The sequence below is a fragment of the Vulpes lagopus genome, chromosome 1 (assembly GCF_018345385.1).
Source record: "Vulpes lagopus strain Blue_001 chromosome 1, ASM1834538v1, whole genome shotgun sequence".
Classification (NCBI taxonomy): Eukaryota; Metazoa; Chordata; class Mammalia; order Carnivora; family Canidae; genus Vulpes; species Vulpes lagopus.
In genome coordinates, this window is record NC_054824.1 from 52441414 (window position 1) to 52459955 (window position 18542).

Below are 18542 nucleotides of genomic sequence, written 5' to 3' on the forward strand. Positions count from 1 at the left end.
TCCGTTGCCAGGCAAATTGTGGAGATCGAGCCAACAGTCTTTCCCAACAGATTCTAGGTGGAGTGTGAGAGAAGAGTGGTCAAAGTGATTGCAAGGATTTAGGCCTGAATGGAAGGGCAGGGTTGCCAATCACCAGGGGTGGGAGGACAGGCTGGGGATGGAGGGGAACCTGGGTCTCAGTCTGTCTGACCTTGTGGACTGGCATGTTGATGCCACTCTGTCTGTTAGATGCTGGCCTGGCTATGTAAGTGGGCAGTTAGATAATGAAGCTCAGTCTTCAGGACGGGGTTCTGGGTTGGGGGTATACCTTTGGGAACATTAGCATAAGAGCCTGCAGGAGCTTGTGCAGGAGAGAGCAGGGGTAGGGAGAAAGGTCCTGGGGCCTCCAGTAATAAGAGAAGAGGAACAAGGAAAAGAGATTATGAGGAAGTGCCCAGAAGGTGAGAGAAAAATCTAGAAGGTATAGTGTCTCAGTAGTCAAGTGAAAAGGAGCTTTGGGGCCAAGAGCGTTCACTGTGTCCTGCTGCCCACCCACCAGGTAAGAGGAGCTGAGGACCAGCCGATGGTGCAGCTTCGCAGTGGCGGTGGAAACAAGGTACTCATAGAGCAGCCTCGGTGGAGAGTGAAGGGCAAAGATTTAAGTGTGATTTGGGGAAGGAGGAGTGTGGTCCTCATGTGCAGATAATTCTTTGGGATTTTTGCTATAAATGAGAGCAGTAAATAGTAGGGGTAGAAGGAAGCCAAAAAGAGGTATTTTTTGGCGTTTTGTTTTTGTTTTTTAAGACTGGAGAAACAACAGCTTTTCGGTAGGTTCATAGGAGGAGTGATTTAGCAGATGGAAATATTGATGAGGCAGAGTTCGGTGGAATTAGAAAGGCAATATTCCTGAGTAGGGAAGATGGATGGGATTAAGTGGTTTTGGATTGGAGTGCAGATAGATGAGGGGTCAGCAAACTTTTCTACAAAGGACCAGACAGTAAATATTTTAGTATTTGCGGATATACAGTTTCTGTTGCAACTATTCCGCTGTGTCTCTAGAGCCGACACACACAATACATAAATGAATGGGTGTGGCTGTGTTCCAATAAAACTTCATTTAGGTTCACTGAAATGTTAATTTCATATAATTTTCACCGGTTACAAAATATATTCTTGTGATCTGTGCACCCCACCCCCTCCCTAATTATTTAAAAACTAAAAACCATCCTTAGCTGGCATGCTGTACAGAAATGGGTAGTGGGCTGGATGGCTCATGGGCCATAGTTTGCCAACCCCCAATCTAGGTGACAGATGGGAGGTTAACCTGGATGGATATAAATAGATTGGATATAAGTGGTGAGGGGAATCCAGGAATTCTCCAGAGTGCTTCAATTTTCTGTCCAGTAAGACCCTGAGAATGAGGAGAGAGAAAGTACAGTAGGTTTGAGGAGAGAAACAAAGGCCAAAAATACAGAGGGTGACTTGACCAGGAAGAGCCTATTAAGTAAAATGATTCTCCATGAAGCATGAAGGCCCCCTTTGAAGTTTGCAGTCATGAATCTGAAGTGAGATCTGTTCGGTGGGGTTGTGTTTTTCACCAGCCACAATCGGCTGCTTGGATGGGGACGCAGAGTTCTCAGAAAGTTGGGTCTTCCCAAGCTGTGGTTTTGCTAAGGGGGGGTTCTGAGTAGGAGGAGGTCCAAGAAGTTGTGTTTGTATAGGAGAGTGATTATTATGGTTGTTGGGTTGTGAGGCTAGCAAATATAACAGGATGCTGAGTTGCATTTGAATTTCAGATAAACAAAAAAAAAATGTTTTAGTATAAGCAAATCAGGTGATTAGGTGGGAGGGAGAGAGAACATAAAGTGGTTGAGGGAGAGTTATGGGGTGGGGTGTCAGTGGATTAGAAGTTCTAGTTTGGAGAAGAATATTGGAGATGCTACCAGGAAGGCCGAAGTAGAATCGATTGCTTGACCTTGAAATTATGAGCAATTGCAGCTACTGAGATATGCGAGTAGCACTGGGTGGACAACAAAACCATTGAAGGTAAGGAATTCAAGGAACTCACCATTCAGAGGGAGCAGATACACTGGTTGCATATTGATAATGCCCTAAGAGGGCTGAAATAATTGCATTCTTCCCATGTATCCAGCACCGTGTTGGGGCATGAAATGAAGATTAATCAGTGTTCCAGTCTATAGAGTGACATAGAAAGTTCATTTAGAACTGGATCAATGGGGCACCTGGGTGACTCACTCAGTGATTAAACGTCTCCCTTTGGATCAGGTCGTGATCCTGGGGTCCCAGGATTGAGTCCCGCATCAGGATCCCCACATGGAACCTGCTTCCCCCTCTGCCTATGTCTCTGCCTCTGTGTGTCTCTCATGAATAAATAAATAAAATCTTAAAAAAAAAAAAAAACTGGATCAGGGATGCCCTTGAATGTTATGCTAAGAAATCTAGGAACATTGGTTTAATATCCCTCCCCTTCCCTGTGATGAGAAGTAGTGAAATCAATGCAGCTCAACCATTTGACATAGCTGAATATGAGAGCTTTTAAAAATGGATTTGAAACCTACCATGTTACAATAGTATATAACCTGGGGTTGGGGAAACTGCAGTTGGTTCTTTTTAAGCTTTCATAATCTCCTGGTTACTTCTAAAATGAAAGTAATTTACTTATTTTTATTTTAAAGATTTTATTTATTTATTCATGAGAGACACAGAAAGAAGGCCGAGAGAGAAGCAGGCTCCATGCCGGGGAACCTGATGTGGGACTCAATCCCAGGACCCCAGGATCACGCCTTGAGCCAAAGGCAGACTCTGAACCACTGAGCCACCCAAGCGTCCCTAAAATGAAAGTAATTTAGAAAATACTTGAAGAACTCCCACCCACCCACCCTGCAACAAGTGAGTAAAATCAGACAATAGAAAGAGGAAGGTTGGGTCCTTGAAATATGCATTGGATCTGTGGGTGGTGCCTTGGGGTTGGCCTAAGGAGGGGTTAGGAAGGAGCCAGCATGGGCTGGGTCATGGCCTGAATGAAGGCGTCTGGTCAGAACTTTGAGAAAAGGGAAGGAGTAAGCAAACATTATTTTGCTCACTCCTGTCTCTGTACTGCTTCAGGACACACACACTTCTTCTCCCTCCCCACCCCCTCGGCCCCCCAGTCGAATGTACAGGTTGTGACTAGGATTTGGAAACTAACTGGAAGTCAGAGGAGACATCAAGGGGCCTTCAGAAGTGCCAGGTTCTCAAACTACAGTCCACATTCTGTGAGATGTTGGCCAAGATGTGCAGCCACTGCTTAGCGAAAAGTGAACTCCCTTTGTTATCCAATCAGAAATGGAAAATGACCGCTCATTTGTACAGTTGTAATAAATTCAAGAGAAGACTGCAGTTCAGTAGAGAAGCCACAAACCAACAGCACATAGAGACCCTTCCTGGGGCCGGGAGGGGATGCCAGAGCCTTAAATGAAAGGGAACAGGTCAGGAGACGGCTAAAAAGCCCTCTAACCTAATTTCAGAGGCCAAGTCGAGACAGCAGAGAAGGGGTATTTTATTATTATTATTATTATTATTATTATTATTATTATTTTTAAAGATTTTCTTTATTTATTCATGAGAGAGACACAGAGAGAGAGAGAGGCAGAGACACAGGCAGAGGGAGAAGCAGGCTCCACGCAGGGAGCCTGATAGGACTCCAGGATCACACCCTGGGCCGAAGGCAGAGGCCAAACTGCTGAGCCACCCGGGCTGCCCTGTCCCTCATTCCTAATAGAGCTCCTGGCACAGACACATCAATAAATATTTGTTGAGTGAATTAAGGGGTATGGAACAGGAAAAGAGATTCTTTGGAATTTCCTAGGTTATATTTGACCTATTAACCGATATGTGTCCTTGGGCAAGTTAATTAACATCCCTGAGCCTCAATCTCCTCATCTGAATAATGAGTGATTCCAGTCAACACCTCCACACCTTTTGCAAAGATGAAATGAGGTAGCACTTAACAGTAAGAAGTAGTGATTGTTGCTATTGCCGATAGGAAAAGAGATAGGGAGGAATCATTTTGAGGTAAGAGCAGGTTTTTACAAATTACTTGACAATTTAAAGGGGGTGGGGTGGGACCTTTAAAATTTTTGGAAATTCTGGAACCTAGGAGAAAATTTTACAAGTTAAGGTAAAAAAAAAAAAAAAGTATTTGCTTTCCAAATCATGTCAACTCGTATGGGAGACAGTTGTATATATATTATATGGAAGCAAATCCCTGGAGATAGATAACATCCTGAGCAAATACAAGTATGCAAGTAGCAGCAGGTAAACCGTGAAATAAAACTTTAACCCAAACTGTCAGATATCAAAACCCGTAATACTGGGGCACCTGACTGGTTCAAGTCAGTAGAGCGTGCGACCCTTGATCTCAGGGTTGTGAGTCCAAGCCCCATGTTGGGTGTAGAGTTTACTTAAAATCTAAAAACAAACCCCTGATATTTCTACTACACCAACAATTTAGGCTCAAGTATCTTACAATGGTAAAGGTGACTGGAGAGGTTTAGTCCAACCCCAAGTACAGAGCCCACCTCTTGGCAAAGGGTGACTTCTATATTTGTGCCATGAGGAGATCTCTCTCTCTCTTTTTTTTAAAGATTTTATTTATTTATGAGAGTTAGAGAGAGAGAGAGAGAGAGAGAGAGACAGGCAGAGGGAGAAGCAGGCTCCATGCAGGGAGCCCGACGTGGGACTCGATCCCAGGTCTCCAGGATCACATCCTGGGCCGAAGGCGGCGCTAAACCGCTGAGCCACCCAGGCTGCCCTGAGGGGATCTCTTAAGACAGACCTGTTCATTCTGAACAGGTACTGATTCAAAGGTTCTTTCCAACAAATTGAAATTGATCTCTATTTGCCCCACTTCGGCACTGGCTCTGGCTGTGGCACTGGCTCTGGCCTCCGGAGCTGCGCCCAGAAATCCAGGCCTGCCTGAGGACATGGGGCCACGTCCTTGTGACCATCGTACTACCACTCCTTTTCCCGCAGTGATGGCTAACAGATGAAATAGCTCTCTTGTCAGTCACTCCCAAGACTAGTGCCTGCCTGGTGCGAAATGTGAGATGCTAGCTCCAAGCCCTGACCTGAGAAGCTTGTGGGAAGATAAAGTTAATGCTCCCCTTAATTCATTCAGTCAAGAAGCATTTATTATGTACCAGGTACTGGGAATATGTCACTTGACAAAATAGCCACCTGCCCTGGGGGGAGCTTTTCTTGTGTGAGAAAATAGAGAAGGTGATAATTGCTAGGGGGAAAAATTGAAGCAGGTAAGAGGAATTGGGAGTGTCAGAATGGGAAGTGTGCTGGTTTCAATTTAAGTGGGATGGCCATGTAAATGAGGATGAGGATGAGGTGAAAAAGGCATCTGTGAGGTTATTGGGAAAAAGCAGTGGGGGGCCGCATGGGTTGGGGGGGTGGGCAGAAGGAATTGGCTGTGCAAAGGTCCAGAGGTGGGAGCCTGTCCATTGGGCAAGGAGCTGAGTGAGCCAGGTGAAGGGGAGCTGAAGGCCCCTCAGAGAGGCGTGGGCTGGAGCTGCATTGTCCACTGCCGTGGCCTCCAGCCACACGTGGCTCTCAAGCTCTTGAAATGTGCCTAATCCAAACTGAGACATGCTGGATGGCTAAATGACATGCTGCAGTTCAAAGACTTTCAATGAAAACAAGAAGGTAAGATTTCTCAATTTTTATATGGAGCCTGCGTTGAAATAATAATATTTTAAAATTCATCTCACCTGTTTCTTTTTACCTTTTTATTATGGCGACTGGGAAATTTTAAATGCCACACATGGCTCCTACTTCTGTTAGTGCTGTTCTTCTATACCTTTCTAAGGACTTTGCTTTTATTTTGATTAAAATGGGGGGCTTTTGGAGAGTTTAGAGTAGGGGAATGACGGTCTAGCTTTTTGTAAAAGGATCATTCTGGCTGCTATATTGAGATTAAATTGTAGAAACTCACTTGTGGAAGCAGGCAGACCAGTCAGGAGGTACTGGCAGTAAGTCAGGGGAGTGATGATGGTAGCTTAGCAGAGTGATAGTGATGGAAGTCATGAGATGTGGTTGGAGTCTGGATATATTTTGAAGGTAGAGACTGGAGGATTTCCTACAGGAATAGACATGAGAGATGAGAGAAAAGAAGGAGTCAAAGATGTCTGTGAATATTTTGGTTGGAGAAACTGGAAGAATGGGGCTGCCATTAACTGGGTTAGGAAGACCACAGACAGAGCTGTGGAATATCAGTATATCAATTGGGATGGCAATTAAATGGTTATGTGGATATTTAGTAGACCATTGACTGTGTAAAGTAGGCACTCAGGGGAGAAGTCTGAGCTAGAGGTATATATTTGGGAACTGTAACATCTAAGTGGTATTTCAAGTCAGGATACTACAGGAGCTCACCAAGGGAGTGAGATTATGTTTAGAAAAGAAGATGAGATGCTTGGGTGGCTCAGTTTGTTAAGTGGTGGACTCTTGATTTTATTTCAGGTCATGATCTCAGGGTTGTTAGATGGAGCCCAATGTCTAGCTCTGTGATGAGCATGGAGTCTGCTTGATATTCTCTCTCTCTCTCTCTCTCTCTCTCTCCCTTTCTCCCTCTACTGCTCCCCTGCCCTCCACCCAAGCCCCTGCTTATGCGTGTGCACTCTCTCTTAAAGCAAAAGAAGTCCAAGGACTGAGTTTAAGAATAAGACTGGGGAGAAAAGGTGGAAATCAGCAAAAAACTAAGAAAGGAAGAGGAAGAGCCAGGTTATGGTGACCGCAGGAGCCAATGAAGGACGTGTTTCCAGGAGAAGCAAGTAATAGACTGTGTCAAGTGCTCTCTATAGGAAAAGATGAGGATGAAGAATTGACTGTTGGATGTAAGTGATGTGCAGGTCAGGAGGAGTTTCTTTGAAATGATCTGAACAAAAGCTTGATAGCAGTGGGTTTAATGGAGAATGGTGGGAAGGGCTTTGGAGACAGCATCAGCAAGCATGGATAACTCCAAAAATTTTACTGGAAAAGCAAGGAGAGAGATGAGGCCAGAAGCTACTAGGTAACTGGGACTAAAGAGAGAGATAAATAATGATGGGACACATAAGAGCAGTTTCATGTGTTAATGAGAATAGCACAGGAGAGAAAGGAAAGTTGATGATAAAAAAAAAAAAAAGTGGAAAATGCTAGAGTTCTGTTCCCATAGAGATGAGAGGGGATTCTCTCGAGGGCATGGACAGGGTTACCCTTAAGAGCCTGGACAGTTCATCTACCGTAGCAAGCAGGAAAGCCAGCTCTCAGGGTGTGGCTGCTGGGGGTAGAAGCTCATTTCCAGCTGCTTCATTTCTGCAGTGAAGTGGGAAGCCCGCCCATCAGCAGAGTGAGGTGGTGGAGGTGTGTGGAGCGAGTTGAAAGTGTTAACTGGCTGTCTAGGACACGATGTGAGAGTGAATACACGGGGGACATACAGGATGATTAAGGGTCTTCGTGGGATTTATGGATGTGGGTCTAAAGCCAGAGTGGTGAGCACAATGTTCTGTTTTCTTTGGCCACTTTTTGCTGCAATGGGCCGGGACTGACCAGGGTAAGCGAAGAGTGGAATGATCCAGGGCTGTGCTACCTGCAAACGCGTTGAGGGTGGATTCAAGGGAGCGGTCTTAATGATTGCTGTAGAGTTCCCGCGTTCAAACAACTGCTCGCTGAATGCTCACTGTCATCTGGCCGCAGTGTAACACACCTGCTCTGGGCGCTCAGCGCTGCCTCTGGGACGACCCTGTTTGCTCTAACGCTGCATGGCCTAGGCGGGAGCTGCATGGCCTAGGCGGGAGCTGCATGGCCTAGGCGGGAACGACGGCTGAGGCACCAGATAAGACAGGGCTGCTACCTCCTGGCCAGTTGCCGCTACTGCAGACACACCAGGCCCCGCTCTACAACCAGCTTCTCGCCACCTGGGGTTGGTGCCTGGTAAAAACAATGGCCTGGCTTGCCCAGGAGGCCACCACCTCTGCCTTTCCCCAGCCCTCAATTTTCCATTCTCATTCTCAGGAGCAAAGTAATTCCTACTAAAGGACATTTCTTTCTTGGGAACGTTTCCATTTTAGTGGACGACTTTGAATATCAAAAGCTCACAAGAACCAAGGAAGTGAAATAGTCATTTATTTTCAAGTGTCTGTGGAAAACCAATGCAGGAAATATTTTAGATTCAAGGGTCTACACTGCGGCCATCCTTGCCCCCTACAAACACATATATGCTACCATGAAGACAGGGCATTATACTCGGAGTAAGTTCACTGAATGTGAACTTTATGTTTTTCGATCAGAATTCATATTAGATGTTTACTGAGACACAGACTGCCATAGGTCCTACATAATATATTCATCACCCAGTGGTTTGGTTTAAAAAGCTTTGTTGTTGTTGTTTTTTAAGATTTTATTTATTTATTCATGAGAGAGAGAGAGAGAGAGGCAGAGACACAGGCAGAGGGAGAAGCAGGCTCCATGCAGGGAGTCCTATGTGGGACTCGATCCCAGATCCCAGGATCACACCCTGAGCCAAAGGCAGATACTCAACCACTGAGCCACCCAGGCATCCCTCTTGGTTAGATTTTTTTTTTTTTAAAGCAGTCAGGTCGATCTAAGGACTACTGAAGCAGGTTCTGCATTTTTTAAAAAGATTTTATTTATTTATTCATGAGAGACACAGAGAGAGAGAGACGCAGAGACATAGTCAGAGGAAGAAGCAGGCTCCATGCAGGGAGCCTGATGTGGAACTCGGCTTTTGTTAATTTGGGACTCTACCATTATCCTCACCTCTGATTTATAAATCCAGTAGCTGGGCAGGGTGAGGGCTGAGTTGAGGGTTACCTCAGTGCAATGTGCTAACTTTTCACTTAGGTATGGAGTAGTGATCTGTGTGCTTTCCAAATCAGAGTCCATGAGCAGGATATCATCATAGAGGAAAACCCCATGCATAGGTAGGACCACACAATGTGTTTAAAGAACTGCACTAATGTGTTCCAATCGATGGGGCAGTAGTAGAAAACACTTCTGACTCAGCTTCCCAGTCCTCCCACACTAGGCTGGGAGTAGGGGAGAGGATAAGGAGGGAGCCCTAGCAGGGTGGCCATCACTACCACTCGGTGAGAGCTGCCTGCAGAAAATGTATTTCTTTTTAGCCTGCGGGTGCCTCCCTTTCTCCCTCTCCTTCCATTACTCAGAGCAGATTTGAGGCACCTTTCTCCCCCCTCTGATACCCCTCATCTACCACCCACCCCAGGCCCTCCCACTTGCCTTTCTCCTGTCTATATGCAAGCAGAAGCAATAAACCAATCTGATTTTATATCAAAAAAAAAAAAAAAAAAAAGGACTCCAGGATCACGCCCTGGGCTGAAGGCAGGCGATCAACTGCTGAGCCACCCAGGGGTCCCTTGGTTAGAATTTTTGCAATTATCCCTTTTAGTATAATAGTGCTGAAACCCTTTAAAAATTAAATAAATTATCCAATGGGATTAGACAACATGTCAAGCTTTATTACTATATCAGTTACCTGGCAACAGGACCCAAAAGGAATGAAGCTTCAAGTGGGCAAGCATTTATCAGTTAATTTTAATTTTTATCAAAATAATACCTGAATATAAGTTCAAATAGTTAAAAAGGCTTATGGTGAAAAACTGCAAATAGCTGATCTGCCTTTTTTTACTTCCTACCCTTGTACTCAGGGAAATTACCCATGTCTTTTTTTTCTTGGCAATTTTTCTTATAATTTATCTCCATGTTTCTGAATAATATGTTTATACTGTGTTTCTCAATTTCCCTCTCCTCAGATAATTATATAAAGATTTTTGGCTAGTCAGTCATAGGCATTTACATTTCTTCGACAAAACGTTCATTGCTGAGGTACAAACCTTTGGTTTTCTTGGAATTAATAATTGCCTTATTTTTTGTATTTGCCTAGTTTTCAGTGTATCCCTAATTAATTTACTTTACTGAATCTTTGCCACACACTAATTGATAATATTCCAAAGGCACTGCTTCTCATTTTTTCCTGTAGACCTCTGTATCAGCATTCTCTGAGAAACAGAATAGTGTGTGTGTGTGTGTGTGTGTGTGTGTGTGTGGTGGGAGAGAAAGAGATAGAGAGTGCATTTCATTTTTAGGAATTGGCTCACATTATTGTGGAGATTGGCAAACCAAAATCTGTAGGGTAGACTGGCACAAGTCTGAAAGCAGTCTGGATATAGAATTCCTTCTTGCATTGGGAAAGAAGTCAAACTCTCACTCTGCAGACGACATGATACTCCATATGGAAAACTCAAAAGACTCCACCCCAAAATTTCTAGAACTCATACAGGAATTCAGCAAAGTGGCAGGATACAAAAATCAATGCACAGAAATCAGTTTGATTTCTATACACTAACAATGAGACAGGAGAAAGAAATTAGGAGTTGATCCCATTTACAACTGCACCCTAAACCATAAGGCGTCTAGGAATAAACCTAACCAAAGAGGCAAGGCATCTGTACTCAGAAAACTATAGAACACTCATGAAAGAAATTGAGGAAGACACAAAGAAATGGAAATGTTCAACACTCATGGATTGGAAGAACAAATATTATTAAAATGTTTATGCTACCTAGAGCAATCTATACATTCAATGCAATCCCTATCAAAATACCATCAACTTACTTCACAGTATTGGAACAAATTATCTTAAAATTTATGTGGAACAAAAAAAGAAACCAAAGCTGGAGGCATCACAATTCCAGACTTCAAGTTCTATTATAAAACTATAATCATCATGACAGTATGGTACTGGCACAAAAAGAGACAGATGGATAATCAATGGAATCAGAATAGAGAAACCAGAAATGAACCCTCAACTCTATGGTCAACTAACCTTCAACAAAGCAGGAAAGAATATCCAATGGAAAAAAAGTCTCTTCAACAAATGGTATTTGGAAAATTTGACAGCCACATGCACAGAATGAAAGTAGACCATTTCCTCACACCCTACACAAAAATAGACTCAAAATGGATGAAAGACCTAAATGTGAGACAGAAATCCATCAAAATCCCAGAGGAGAACACAGGCAGCAATCTTTCTGACTTTGACCACAGGAACTTCTTACTAGACACATCTCCAAAGGCAAGGGAAACAAAGGCAAAAATGAACTATTGGGACTTCATCAAGATAAAAAGCTATTTGCACAGTAAAGAAAACAGTCAACAAAACCAAGACAATTGACAGAATGGGAGAATATATTTGCAAATGACATATCAGATAAAGGGCTAATATCCAAAACCTATAAAGAACATGAAACTCAATATTCAAAGAACAAATAATCCAATCAAGAAATGGGCAGAAGATATGAACAGATATTTCTCCAAAGAAAACGTACAAATGGCCAACAGACATGTGAAAAAATGCTCCACATCAGTTGGCATCTGGAAAATACAAATCAAAACCACAACAAGATAACCACCTCACACCAGTAAGAATGGAAAAATTAACGAGTTAGGAAATGACAAATGTTGGCAAGGATGCAGAAGAGGGGAACCCTTGTACACTGTTCATGAATGAAAACTGGTGCAGCCACTCTGGAGAGCAGTATGGAGATTCCTTAAAAAGTTGAAAATAGAGCTACCCTATGACCCAGCAATTGCAGTACTAGGTATTTACCCCAAAGATACAGATGTTGTGATCTGAAGGGGCACCTACACCCCAATGTTTATAGCAGCAATGTCCAAAACAGCCAAACTATGGAAAGAGCCCAGATATCCATTGACAGATGAATGGATAAAGTAGATGTGGTATATATACACAATGGAATACTACTCAGTCATTAAAAAAAAATGAAATCTTGCCATTTGCAATGACATGGATGGAACCAGAGGATATTTTGCTTAACAAAAGAAGTCAATCAGAAATACAATCATCATGATCTCACTCATGGAATTTAAGAAACAAAACAGGATCACAGGGGAAGAGAGGAAAAAATAAAACAACGTGGTATCAGAGAGGGAGATAAACCATAAGAGACCTTTAATCATAGGAAACAAACTGAGGGTCACTGGAGGGGAGGAGGATGAGGTGAATGGGTGATGGACATTAAGGAGGGCACATGATGTAATGAACACTGGGAGTTGTATGCAACTGATGAATCACTGAATGCTACCTCTGAAACTAATAATACAGTATACGTTAATTAATTGAATTTAAATTTTAAAAATTCCCTCTTGCTCATAGGATGTTATTCTTTTTTTCTTTTAAGGCCTAAAAGTAATTGGATGAGACCCATCTATATTATATAGGGTAATCTGCTTGACTTAGTCTGTTGACATAAACCTTAATCTCAACTAAAAGAATCCACCTTCAGCAACATCCAGACTGGTTTTTAACCACATATCCAGGATCTTGGATTAGCTAAATTGACACATTAAAATTAATCAGCACCAAGGCACCTGGATGGGTCAGTTGGTTAAACGTCTGCCTTAGGCTCAGGTCATGATCTCAGGGTCCTGGGATCGAGTTCCTCATTGGGTTCCCTGCTCAGTGGGGAGGCTGATTCTCCCTCCCTAGTGCTCTCTCTATGTCAAATAAATAAATAAAATCTTTTTTTTTAAAGATTTTATTTATTCACGAGAGAGAGAGAGAGAGGCAGAGAGGCACAGACACAGGCAGAGGGAGAAGCAGGCTCCATGCAGGGAGCCTGACCTGGGACTGGATCCTGGGTCTCCAGGACCACACCCTGGGCTGAAGGCAGCACTAAACCGCTGAGCCACCGGGGCTGCCCAAAATCTTTTAAAAATTAAATTAACCAACACCAAAACAAAACAAACCAAAGCAAAACAAACCAAAACAAAACAGCAAAACCCAAACACATAAATAAAATTTAACCCTCACACTTTCTTTCCCAGAATACTTTTTTCATGCATATAGTTTCTGCTCATAATTATGGTCTTCTGCATACCTGCCCTGATGGACTTCTCTTCATTGTGCTCCTGGAACCCTTTCTCATCCAATTACCCCTATTTTGGGGGAGCATAGCTAGCCTTCAGTAGTTTCCTGTGCACAAGAAGCAAAATTTTTAGTCTTTGAATGTTTAAAACATTTTTATTTTTCCCTCACATTTGACTGATGTGGCTCACTCTAAAATTCTGGGTTGGAGATGCTTTTCCCTTGGAATTTTGGAGGTATTACTCCATCATCTGCTGATTTTTCAGAGTTAGTACTTTTGAATAGTCCAGTAAAATTCTGATTTACCTGCTTTTTCTTTCTGGAAGTGTAACAATTCTTTCTCCTGACTCCCAATGTCCTGAGCTTTTCCAGTGATGTGTCAGGGTTGGGCTTTTTCACTCACCTGCTGAGGATTCAGTATAACTTGCTGTCTGGAATCTCATGCCCTCCAATTCTGGCCAGAAAAATTTCTTATATCACTTTGGTTTTTTCCTCTTTTCTAACTTTATTTTTTTTAAGATTTTATTCATTTATTCACAAGAGACATACAGAGAGAGAGAGAGAGAGAGAGAGAGAGAGAGAGAGGCAGAGACAAAGGCGGAGAGAGAAGCAGGCTCCATGCAGGGAGCGCAACGTGGGACTCTATCCCAGGCCTCCAGGGTATGGCCTTGGGCTGAAGGCGGCACTAAACCGCTTAGCCACCCAGGGCTGCCCATCTTTTCTACTTTCAATTATTTCTTTTTCTGCTAGCTTCTAACTTTAGTTGGGTGGTCTTTCTAATCTAACCCTTGAAGCTTATTTCCTATTTTTGTTCTCATTCAGTTTTGATTTAACCTGGTTGGTAGATTTCCTTGATTTTAGTTTCCTAAATTTTTATGATTTTTTCATTTTGACTGTTATATTTATAATTCCCTAGAGCTCTTTCTTACTTTTTTGATATTTTTTTTCTTTTCTTTCTTTCTTTTTTTTTTTTTTTTTCTTGTAGCATCTTAGCTGTTTCATCCTCCAGGGACTTCAATGACATAGTAGCAACATCTTCTGGTACTCTCCTTCCTCCAAGGCGTGGTTAGCTCGTTAGTTTTAAATCTCTTTCATGTTGGAGGCTTTTCCCAAATGTGTAGTCATCCTTGACTGTTCATATTTAAGAGTGAGATCACTTTCTTAAAAGCTAATTTGTAGCTCTACATCTGTAGGTTAAGCCTGTGGACTAGTGAATTCTCTTTTAGGGGATTGGTCCTTGAACTGTCCTTTTTATCATGGAATGCTAAACTTTATTTTTCTAAGACTGTTCAATTTCTGGAAGGGTCATCCATTCCCTACAGCCAGAGTAATGTCCAACGAGGCCTATGCAGAGTGGGAAAAAAGGCTGAGGGCAGAGTGGGAAAAAAAGCTGAGGTCCCCACAGTTAATTTTTAGACTTTTATTTAGTTGAGCTAATTTCAGCCTGGTGCTCACTTCAATCTTCACTTATTCTTTATGTCCCCATATGGCAACTGTCTCCAAATCCAAAGCCATGGTCATTCAGTTCCCCAAGAGAACAGATCTCAGCTCTCCTGTTGGCTGGGGAGGCATTATCTCGAGTGGATTAAGGAAAACAACTCAACTACTTAGTACATTCCACCCTCACTCAAGCCTGGCCTTTCTTAGTCCCTGGGGTCTCCAGCCACTAAGCCTGTGAGCCATTGGCTTCCTTTTTTTTCCACATCTACCTCCATTTAAGTTGAAACATTCTCTCCCCTTCCTAAATTGCTTCCCCTCATGTCTACTTTGTCTTTCAAAAAATCATTGAAATCCCTTTTCTCCTGTGTCCTCCTTGCCTCTTTTTGTTATGGTGATGGTGGTGAACTTTTTCCTTAATAACATTTAAAATTTCTTTACTGTTAGTCTAGCAGAGGGATTGGGGATGAAGAGGAAATAAATACCTATGGACAATTTGTTGGCTAGATGTTTTGATGAAGAGACAGGAAAAAGTGCAGAGGTCGGGGCAGGTCCAGAAAAGACGCTCGTGTAGGGCTGGATATACAGGCCTTTTGAAAGTACTGAGTCCCTGGGTAGAGCCAAGAAAGGTTCAATCCAAGAGTTTGCAAGGAGACTGGAATACTCAAGGGGCAGTTAGTCTGACTACTTCATAATTTTGTTCTAGGTACTCTTTGTCAACCATCATATGTTTTGGTTTTTAAACAAATGTATGATACATTTAATCAACTTTATACCTACTTTTTCTAAGCTAAGCATGAGGATCAAAGAGCAATGTTCTTCCTACCCTATATGTACAAGCTAACCCTCCCCTGCCACTTTTTGCAGATTTCCTCTCACTACTGCAGAGTCTTTAACAGAATCTCGGATCATTTTATTACTAAGTAAATATATATGTTAGTAGGCCTGCTTTCACACAGACACATCGTAGTAAAAAAATAAAAAAGAACTCACCATAATGGAAAACCGTCACATTAAATCATAAGATTAGAAGGATCTTAAGTGTGATGTTGTCTAGCTGATACTACTGTGCTTCAGGGCAAAGTGATATTGTACGTAGGAAATGACTCTAAATGCTCATTCACAACTACGGACAGATGGCAGGGGCAAAGGGACAGTGCTAGAGTTGCTGTGAGACCTCTAGCGGTTGTCCTGTTCCATGTTGCCTGGTGATGACCTAATGGCTGAGATTCTCAGCTTCTTCATGTATGAAATGACACAAATACTTGCCTTGACTATCTTGTAAGATTGTTGGAAAATCAAGTGTGGTCATTCAGATCAAAATGTTTCCCTAATTGTGCCACTACACTGATATATTCAGAGATACGCTAATGGAATTTGCCCAGAACTTTGTTACATTTTCTGTGGAATGTGAAATTAAATGCAGTACATTCCATGATCTTATGACACTTAGAATTTAGTAACAGCTCTTTAGGGAAGGGAGGAAAATAACAAAGACAAAAATCTAGCTTTTTTTTTCCTTTTAGTACTAGAATTTATGTCTCGAATCTGAAATAACTCTGTGCATATTTTTCTGACCCATGTCTGCTATCATTAGCTGTATTCTACTTTCTTCTTTGGGTTGAGTTTCTCCAACATTCATTCATTCATTCATTCATCCATTTATTTAAAGATTTTATTTATTTATTCATGAGAGAGACACACACAGAGAGGGGCAGAGACAGAGGCAGAGGGAGAAGGAGGCTCCATGCAGGGAGCCCGATGTGGGACTCCATCCTGGGACTCCAGGATCATGCCTTGAGCCAAAGGCAGATGCTCAACCGCTGAGCCACCCAGGCGTCCTAAGTTTCTCCAACCTTTTTTTTTTTCCTCTAACCTTTAAACAAAGGTTTGGAAAGCTTCAATGTGGTAGAAATGACCCAAATGTCCATTGGTAGATAAACGTATGAACACGATATGGTATATGCACACAATAGAATAGGATTCAGCCTTAAAGAGGAAGGAAATTCTGACACCTGCTACAACACAAACCCAGAGGACACAATGCCAAGTGAAATAAGCCAGTCACAAAAAGACAAATGCTGCATGATTCCACTTATATAAGGTACTAAGAGTAGTTAAATTCATAGAGGTAGAAAGTAGAATAGTGGTTGCCAGAGCAGGAAGGGAAAGGGAGTTATTATTTAATGGATGTATTTTCAGGACACCTGGGTAGCTCAGTGGTTAAGCATCTGCCTTTGGCTCAGGGCGTGATCCTGGAGTTCTGGGATCGAGTCCCGCCTAGGGCTACCCTCAGGGAGCCTGTTTCTCCTGCCTATGTCTCTGCCTCTCTCTTTCTGTGTCTCTCATGAATAAATATGTAAAATCTTTTTTAAAAATGGCTATATTTTCAGGTTTGCAAGATATAAAGAGTTTTGAAGATGGATGGTGGTGATAGTTGCACAACAATGAATATATTTACTGCCACTGAACTATACTTAAAAATGGTTAGAATAGTACATTTTATGTTATGTATATTTAGCCACAATAAAAAATTGGAAAAATAAACCAGCTTAAGTGCATGATAAATGTCTAAATCCAGTAGCATGCCCAGAAATAAAATCAGGTGTGCCTGCTTCTCTAGAATCATAACATGTCTCCAGCACAATAGTGGGTGTTCAGTACACTTGTGGGGCTTGTTGAATTGCATTGGGTTTCTTTTTTTTTTTTTTTAATTTTTATTTATTTATGATAGTCACAGAGAGATAGAGAGAGAGGCAGAGACACAGGCAGAGGGAGAAGCAGGCTCCATGCACCAGGAGCCCGACGTGGGATTTGATCCCGGGTCTCCAGGATCGCGCCTGGGCCAAAGGCAGGCGCCAAACCGCTGCGCCACCCAGGGATCCCTGCATTGGGTTTCTACTCACCAAAGTTTTTAAGTGATTTCTCTCTCTTTTTTTTTTAAGATTTATTTATTTGAGAGAGAGAGACATGGGGGCTCAATCTCAGGACCCTGAGATCACGACTTGAGCCAAAATTAAGAGTTGGACATTCAACTGACTGAGTCACCCAGGTGATTTTAATGAATTTTCTCAAGGTTAGGTTTTCTGGATAAAGTTTGAAGAAATTACAAGAAAGATGACTGAAATAAATTTCAATAAATACCAAGTCCCAAATATTACTCTAAAGAAAAAGGAAGAATTACAGGAACTATCAAACGAGAGTCCATTTCAGCTGAGTTGTATTCCTACTTTTCAAGTGACTGGAATTTTTGGTAGATGACCAGTCTTCCACTAGCAGGGATGTTGAGCAATCATCTGGTCCAGACCATGCCTTCAGGCAGGTAAGATATCATCATCCCATTTTACAGATGAGGCAATCCTGGTGACCAGAGAGGTAGAGAAACTCAGCTCAAGTCACACAATAAGTGAAGGAATGGCGTCCAGAACTCAGGGCTCCTGCCTGCCAGGACCTGTGCTTATTTCTGCTATGTCATGCTTTGTCTTCTCTAACTCCTCTAGATCTGTTTTTATTTATCACATTCTAGAATTAATATATTAATCCTAATTATTGTGTATAAAATCTTTAAGTGTCCCAGCTATTGCCCTGGGAAAAGGCGGGCAGTTAAAAAGCTTTTCAGGGTTGATATGATAGATATCTGGAATTGAGTCTCAGATTCAGACTCTAAAAGACAGGAATTCATGTGATGGTTGATGAATTGGTTGACCTCTTTGACTCCCAAATTCCTCATATGTTTAAAAACATGCCTGATTCAAGGTGTTTTTGTGAGTCAGATGAGATTTGTTTGTAAAGATATTTTGTATCCTATAAAGAAAATGGTTTTTATGGGCACCTGGGTGGCTCAGTCGGTTGAGTGTCCGACCCTTGATTTTGGCTCAGGTCATGATCTCAGGTTCATGAGATGGAGCCCCACCAAGCCTCTGTGCTCAGTGGGGAGTCGGTCTGAGACTCTCTCTCTTCCTCTGCCCTTCTCCTTCCCCCTAACCCTGCCCAGCTCCCTTTCTCTTTCAAATAAATAAATCATAAAAAAAAAAAGAAAGAAAAGAAAATGGTTTTTAAAGTATGGTCCAATGAATCTTGCAGGTACCCTAGACCCTTACAGGAGGTTTACAAAATTAAAACTATTTTCATGAATATATTAAGATATATTCTT